Source organism: Dendropsophus ebraccatus, chromosome 2, assembly GCF_027789765.1.
Source record: "Dendropsophus ebraccatus isolate aDenEbr1 chromosome 2, aDenEbr1.pat, whole genome shotgun sequence".
NCBI lineage: Eukaryota > Metazoa > Chordata > Amphibia > Anura > Hylidae > Dendropsophus > Dendropsophus ebraccatus.
In genome coordinates this window covers 67,572,964-67,581,524 of record NC_091455.1, presented here as the reverse complement: position 1 = coordinate 67,581,524, position 8,561 = coordinate 67,572,964, and positions in this window count along the sequence as shown.

The following is an 8,561-nucleotide window of genomic DNA, read 5'->3' as shown; positions in this document are numbered from 1 at the left end:
TAAGACAGTGCCAGGATCTGCAGGGACAGGGGTCTGACTGTAATACAGTGCCAGGTACTGCAGGGACAGGGGTCTGTAAGACAGTGCCAAGATCTGCAGGGACAGGGGTCTGACTGTAAGACAGTGCCAGGTCCTGCAGGGACAGGGGTCTGTAAGACAGTGCCAGGTACTGCAGGGACAGGGGTCTGGAAGACAATGCCAGGTTCTGCAAGGACAGGGGTCTGACTGTAAGACAGTGCCAGGTTCTGCAGGGACAGGGGTCTGACTGTAAGACAGTGTCAGGTATTGCAGGGACAGGGGTGTGACTGTAAGACAGTGCCAGGATCTGCAGGGACAGGGGTGTGACTGTAAGACAGTGCCAGGTACTGCAGGGACAGGGGTCTGGAAGACAGTGCCAGGTACTGCAGGGACAGGGGTCTGGAAGACAGTGCCAGGTACTGCAGGGACAGGGGTCTGGAAGACAGTGCCAGGTACTGCAGGGACAGGGGTCTGGAAGACAATGCCAGGTTCTGCAAGGACAGGGGTCTGACGGTAAGACAGTGCCAGGTACTGCAGGGACAGGGGTCTGGAAGACAGTGCCAGGTACTGCAGGGACAGAGGTCTGTAAGACAGTGCCAGGTACTGCAGGGACAGGGGTTTGTAAGACAGTGCCAGGTACTGCAGGGACAGGGGTCTGGAAGACAGTGCCAGGTACTGCAGGGACAGGGGTCTGTAAGACAATGCCAAGTTCTGCAGGGACAGGGGTCTGACTGTAAAGCAGGGACAGGTTTTGCAGGGACAGGGGTCTGACTGTAAGACAGTGCCAGGTTCTGCAGGGACAGGGGTCTGACTGTAAGACAGTGTCAGGTATTGCAGGGACAGGGGTGTGACTGTAAGACAGTGCCAGGATCTGCAGGGACAGGGGTGTGACTGTAAGACAGTGCCAGGTACTGCAGGGACAGGGGTCTGGAAGACAGTGCCAGGTACTGCAGGGACAGGGGTCTGGAAGACAGTGCCAGGTACTGCAGGGACAGGGGTCTGGAAGACAATGCCAAGTTCTGCAAGGACAGGGGTCTGACTGTAAGACAGTGCCAGGTACTGCAGGGACAGGGGTCTGGAAGACAGTGCCAGGTACTGCAGGGACAGGGGTCTGGAAGACAATGCCAAGTTCTGCAAGGACAGGGGTCTGACTGTAAGACAGTGCCAGGTCCTGCAAGGACAGGGGTCTGACTGTAAGACAGTGCCAGGTCCTGCAAGGACAGGAGTCTGACTGTAAGACAGTGCCAGGTCCTGCAAGGACAGGGGTCTGACTGTAATACAGTGCCAGGTCCTGCAAGGACAGGGGTCTGACTGTAATACAGTGCCAGGTCCTGCAAGGACAGGGGTCTGACTGTAAGACAGTGCCAGGTACTGCAGGGACAGGGGTCTGGAAGACAGTGCTAGGTACTGCAGGGACAGGGGTCTGTAAGACAATGCCAAGTTCTGCAGGGACAGGGGTCTGACTGTAAAGCAGGGACAGGTTTTGCAGGGACAGGGGTCTGACTGTAAGACAGTGCCAGGTTCTGCAGGGACAGGGGTCTGACTGTAAGACAGTGCCAGGTACTGCAGGGACAGGGGTCTGACTGTAAGACAGTGCCAGGTTCTGCAGGGACAGGGGTCTGTAAGACAGTGCCAGGATCTGCAGGGACAGGGGTCTGACTGTAAGATAGTGCCAGGTTTGCAGGGACAGGGGTCTGACTGTAAGACAGTGCCAGGTTCTGCAGGGACAGGGGTCTGGAAGACAGTGCCAGGTACTGCAGGGACAGGGGTCTGGAATACAGTGCCAGGTACTGCAGGGACAGGGGTCTGGAAGACAGTGCCAGGTACTGCAGGGACAGGGGTCTGGAAGACAATGCCAAGTTCTGCAAGGACAGGGGTCTGACTGTAAGACAGTGCCAGGTACTGCAGGGACAGGGGTCTGGAAGACAGTGCCAGGTACTGCAGGGACAGGGGTCTGGAAGACAATGCCAAGTTCTGCAAGGACAGGGGTCTGACTGTAAGACAGTGCCAGGTCCTGCAAGGACAGGGGTCTGACTGTAAGACAGTGCCAGGTCCTGCAAGGACAGGAGTCTGACTGTAAGACCGTGCCAGGTCCTGCAAGGACAGGGGTCTGACTGTAATACAGTGCCAGGTCCTGCAAGGACAGGGGTCTGACTGTAAGACAGTGCCAGGTACTGCAGGGACAGGGGTCTGACTGTAAGACAGTGCCAGGTACTGCAGGGACAGGGGTCTGGAAGACAGTGCTAGGTACTGCAGGGACAGGGGTCTGTAAGACAATGCCAAGTTCTGCAGGGACAGGGGTCTGACTGTAAAGCAGGGACAGGTTTTGCAGGGACAGGGGTCTGACTGTAAGACAGTGCCAGGTTCTGCAGGGACAGGGGTCTGACTGTAAGACAGTGCCAGGTACTGCAGGGACAGGGGTCTGACTGTAAGACAGTGCCAGGTTCTGCAGGGACAGGGGTCTGTAAGACAGTGCCAGGATCTGCAGGGACAGGGGTCTGACTGTAAGATAGTGCCAGGTTTGCAGGGACAGGGGTCTGACTGTAAGACAGTGCCAGGTTCTGCAGGGACTGGGGTCTGGAAGACAGTGCCAGGTACTGCAGGGACAGGGGTCTGGAAGACAGTGCCAGGTACTGCAGGGACAGGGGTCTGGAAGACAGTGCCAGGTACTGCAGGGACAGGGGTCTGGAAGACAATGCCAAGTTCTGCAAGGACAGGGGTCTGACTGTAAGACAGTGCCAGGTACTGCAGGGACAGGGGTCTGGAAGACAGTGCCAGGTACTGCAGGGACAGGGGTCTGGAAGACAGTGCCAGGTACTGCAGGGACAGGGGTCTGACTGTAAGACAGTGCCAGGATCTGCAGGGACAGGGGTCTGTAAGACAGTGCCAGGATCTGCAGGGACAGGGGTCTGTAAGACAGTGCCAGGATCTGCAGGGACAGGGGTCTGTAAGACAGTGCCAGGTCCTGCAGGGACAGGAGTCTGACTGTAAGACAGTGCCAGGTACTGCAGGGACAGGGGTCTGACTGTAAGACAGTGTCCGGTATTGCAGGGACAGGGGTGTGACTGTAAGACAGTGCCAGGATCTGCAGGGACAGGGGTGTGACTGTAAGACAGTGCCAGGTACTGCAGGGACAGGGGTCTGGAAGACAGTGCCAGGTACTGCAGGGACAGGGGTCTGGAAGACAGTGCCAGGTACTGCAGGGACAGGGGTGTGACTGTAATACAGTGTCAGGTACTGCAGGGACAGGGGTGTGACTGTAAGACAGTGCCAGGATCTGCAGGGACAGGGGTCTGACTGTAATACAGTGTCAGGTACTGCAGAGACAGGGGTCTGTAAGACCGTGCCAGGATCTGCAGGGACAGGGGTCTGGAAGACAGTGCCAGGTACTGCAGGGACAGGGGTCTGTAAGACAATGCCAAGTTCTGCAAGGACAGGGGTCTGACTGTAAGACAGTGCCAGGTACTGCAGGGACAGGGGTCTGTAAGACAGTGCCAGGTACTGCAGGGACAGAGGTCTGACTGTAAGACAGTGCCAGGTACTGCAGGGACAGGGGTCTGTAAGACAGTGCCAGGTACTGCCAAGACAGGGGTCTGTAAGACAGTGCCAGGTACTGCAGGGACAGGGGTCTGGAAGACAGTGCCAGGTACTGCAGGGACAGAGGTCTGTAAGACAGTGCCAGGTACTGCCAAGACAGGGGTCTGTAAGACAGTGCCAGGTACTGCAGGGACAGAGGTCTGTAAGACAGTGCCAGGTACTGCAGGGACAGAGGTCTGTAAGACAGTGCCAGGTACTGCAGGGACAGGGGTCTGTAAGACAATGCCAAGTTCTGCAGGGACAGGGGTCTGACTGTAAAGCAGGGACAGGTTTTGCAGGGACAGGGGTCTGACTGTAAGACAGTGCCAGGTTCTGCAGGGACAGGGGTCTGACTGTAAGACAGTGCCAGGTTCTGCAGGGACAGGGGTCTGTAAGACACTGCCAGGATCTGCAGGGACAGGGGTCTGACTGTAAGACAGTGCCAGGTCCTGCAAGGACAGGGGTCTGACTGTAAGACAGTGCCAGGTCCTGCAAGGACAGGGGTCTGACTGTAAGACAGTGCCAGGTCCTGCAAGGACGGGGGTCTGACTGTAAGACAGTGCCAGGTCCTGCAAGGACAGGAGTCTGACTGTAAGACAGTGCCAGGTCCTGCAAGGACAGGGGTCTGACTGTAAGACAGTGCCAGGTACTGCAGGGACAGGGGTCTGACTGTAAGACAGTGCCAGGTACTGCAGGGACAGGGGTCTGGAAGACAGTGCTAGGTACTGCAGGGACAGGGGTCTGTAAGACAATGCCAAGTTCTGCAGGGACAGGGGTCTGACTGTAAAGCAGGGACAGGTTTTGCAGGGACAGGGGTCTGACTGTAAGACAGTGCCAGGTTCTGCAGGGACAGGGGTCTGACTGTAAGACAGTGCCAGGATCTGCAGGGACAGGGGCCTGACTGTAAGACAGTGCCAGGTTCTGCAGGGACAGGGGTCTGTAAGACACTGCCAGGATCTGCAGGGACAGGGGTCTGACTGTAAGACAGTGCCAGGTCCTGCAAGGACAGGGGTCTGACTGTAAGACAGTGCCAGGTCCTGCAAGGACAGGGGTCTGACTGTAAGACAGTGCCAGGTCCTGCAAGGACAGGAGTCTGACTGTAAGACAGTGCCAGGTACTGCAGGGACAGGGGTCTGACTGTAAGACAGTGCCAGGTACTGCAGGGACAGGGGTCTGGAAGACAGTGCTAGGTACTGCAGGGACAGGGGTCTGTAAGACAATGCCAAGTTATGCAGGGACAGGGGTCTGACTGTAAAGCAGGGACAGGTTTTGCAGGGACAGGGGTCTGACTGTAAGACAGTGCCAGGTTCTGCAGGGACAGGGGTCTGTAAGACAGTGCCAGGATCTGCAGGGACAGGGGTCTGACTGTAGGATAGTGCCAGGTTTGCAGGGACAGGGGTCTGACTGTAAAACAGTGCCAGGTTCTGCAGGGACAGGGGTCTGGAAGACAGTGCCAGGTACTGCAAGGACAGGGGTCTGACTGTAAGACAGTGCCAGGTACTGCAGGGACAGGGGTCTGGAAGACAGTGCCAGGTACTGCAGGGGCAGGGGTCTGGAAGACAGTGCCAGGTACTGCAGGGACAGAGGTCTGTAAGACAGTGCCAGGTACTGCAGGGACAGGGGTCTGTAAGACAATGCCAAGTTCTGCAGGGACAGGGGTCTGACTGTAAATCTGGGACAGGTTTTGCAGGGACAGGGGTCTGACTGTAAGACAGTGCCAGGTTCTGCAGGGACAGGGGTCTGGCTGTAAGACAGTGCCCGGATCTGCAGGGACAGGGGTCTGACTGTAAGACAGTGCCAGGTTCTGCAGGGACAGGGGTCTGTAAGACAGTGCCAGGATCTGCAGGGACAGGGGTCTGTCTGTAAGACAGTGCCAGGATCTGCAGGGACAGGGGTCTGACTGTAAGACAGTGCCAGGTCCTGCAAGGACAGTGGTCTGACTGTAAGACTGTGCCAGGTCCTGCAAGGACAGGGGTCTGACTGTAAGACAGTGCCAGGTACTGCAGGGACAGGGGTCTGACTGTAAGACAGTGCCAGGTACTGCAGGGACAGGGGTCTGGAAGACAGTGCCAGGTTCTGCAGGGACAGGGGTCTGTAAGACAGTGCCAGGTACTGCAGGGACAGGGGTCTGACTGTAAGACAGTGCCAGGTACTGCAGGGACAGGGGTCTGACTGTAAGACAGTGTCAGGTACTGCAGGGACAGGGGTCTGGAAGACAGTGCCAGGTACTGCAGGGACAGGGGTCTGACTGTAAGACAGTGCCAGGTACTGCAGGGACAGGGGTCTGGAAGACAGTGCCAGGTTCTGCAGGGACAGGGGTCTGTAAGACAGTGCCAGGTACTGCAGGGACAGGGGTCTGACTGTAAGACAGTGCCAGGTACTGCAGGGACAGGGGTCTGACTGTAAGACAGTGTCAGGTACTGCAGGGACAGGGGTCTGGAAGACAGTGCCAGGTACTGCAGGGACAGGGGTCTGACTGTAAGACAGTGCCAGGTACTGCAGGGACAGGGGTCTGGAAGACAGTGCCAGGTTCTGCAGGGACAGGGGTCTGACTGTAAAGCAGAGTTGAAGCACTAGAAGCAGGGGAATTTAGAGCAGAGAATAAATACATTCCTTTTTGCACATAAGTATGATAAAGTTTGGAAAGCAATGAAAATTTTTTTTCACATTTCACATGATAGTTTTGGGAAACTAGAGTGCTTATATATATTAATCACATTTTTAAAGAGGGTTGTTTGGCACCATATGATGAATTGCAGGACCAGAATGGGATCAAGGATTATCAGAAATGTTAGTACCTGCAGGTTTTCCATGCATATAATTAAAAAAATAAATTTCACATTGTATTCGGGAGGTGGGAGGTTAACTAGGATTTGGAAAGATTGGGTCTGAAAGATGGATTATAAGTATGTGTGCGGTTATACTATTTGGGTAAACTATAATTGCTACCCATATTATCCCTCCCCCCCCCTTTTTTTTTTTTCTTTCTTTCTTTTCTTTCTCACTTCTCTTTCCTTCCACGGCTGATCAGGGGTTGGGGTGGGTGGGGGGGGGGGGGGGGGGGGGGGGGGGTGGTTATAGGGGTGGAGAAAAGGGGAAAAAAGAGAATTGTTCATATTTTTTGTATGATGTATGAAGATGGTATGGCAATTTTATCTCTGTTTACTTTTTTACTGTAAAAATTGCTAAACTAAAAAGAATAAAGAATAATAAAAAAAAAAAATTCACATTGTATCACATAGGGTAGTGGAGTGTTTTCAGGAAGACGGGGACAGGAAGACACTGTTATCTAAAATATATAACTCACTGGTAAAGGAGAGAAAAACCCCTCATCTGAGTAGGCCAAGAAAACGGTGGGAAAAAGCCTTTGGTGATATAGACACGACAACTTGGAATTTAATCATCCAAAATATGAAGTATGGATCAATAAATATGCCTTAAGGCTATGTTCACACTGCGTATGAATCCGTCCGTAGATCGTACGCCGCTGTACATGTGCGGCTGAAACTACAGGCGTGGGAAAAATCGACATGTGGCCGGATGTGTACGAACCGCGAACATACGCCCGTAGTACAGTTATGTTTCCCTAGCTTGTTTCGAAGCGATCTGAGGCAGGTCATCTACTTAAAAATCTTCGCCCAGCCCCGTAAACCACACAGAACCTTTTGGATCGAAAAATCAAGTTCAATTTGGCTGAAATAAGTACTTCGTAGGGGACCGCATGGAAATCCACGGCCGTGAGTTGGAACATTTCCGTCCTCAAACAATGGTCTTGTTCATTTTTACAGCGCCGTATACGATCCAGCCGTAAGCTCATACGTAGTGTGCACTGTGCGGCCGTATATCGTATACTTTCAAGCGAACGCATCAACCTCAAAACTACGTGCCTATATTCGCGGTTCGCACTACGGACGGATTCATACGCAGTGTGAACATAGCCTCAAGAGGACTTTCTGTTGACAAACAGGATGTTTTTTCAATACTTAAAATTAAGACATGCCTTTCAGGCCCAAAATGATATATCTCTAATCCACTTGGGATCCCATTTATTACTTTGGGATACGGCTGATGGAGGCTCTGCGAAGGGCGCTATTTCAGTAGCATATGGGGAACTGCTCTCTGCATGAATAAGTGTGCAACCATTGATAGCATGGGAGAAATGGGGCAGGGATGTGGGTGAGCTGGATGATACACAGTGGGATGAGCTCCTGACTATGACGCCGTCCTTGTCTCTATGTGAGGCTCAATGTACTGTATGCCCCAACTGTTTTTCATACATAGAGTATACAAAACCCCTTATTTCCTCCATAAAATAGGATATAGACTGACTTCCAGTTGTCCGAGATGTGGAGACGCTGAAGCACATATTATACATATGTTCTGGGCTTGCAGAGAGCTGGAATCATACTGGGGAGGAATAGTTACTGTTATAAAAGATGTGTGTGGTATAGTATTAACTCCTACGCCTAAACATTGTATTCTGGGACTTATGGGGAGTACTCAGCCTGATGATGATACTGCTCTGGGCAGTGGCGGATTAAATGTACCCTGGGCCCCGGGCTGTCCGCCCTACCTGGCCCCCCCTCCTTCCGCTTCGTACACAACCGACCCCAACTAGAAAAAAAATACACTAATTTCTTTATAGTAAACTATTAACTTTTATTGTATGTATGATGCACCTAGGACCCAAGTACAACAGCTGCAGGCACTACAACTCCCAGCATGTACTGACAGTCTGCAGCCCTTAGGATATGCTGGGAGTTGTAGTGCCTGCAGCTGTTGTAGTTGGGTTCTAGTTTAAAAGTTTGGGCTAGTGTACTGTAGTGACCGCAGGGCTGTGTCAGTACACTACCGCAAACAATACACTGACCCATTGAGACCCCAATGGTACACAGGCTCTGCACACTATAGAAGTGATTACAGTGCAGTTACTAATGACTCACAGGTGTCTTCTTCTTAAATTGCCG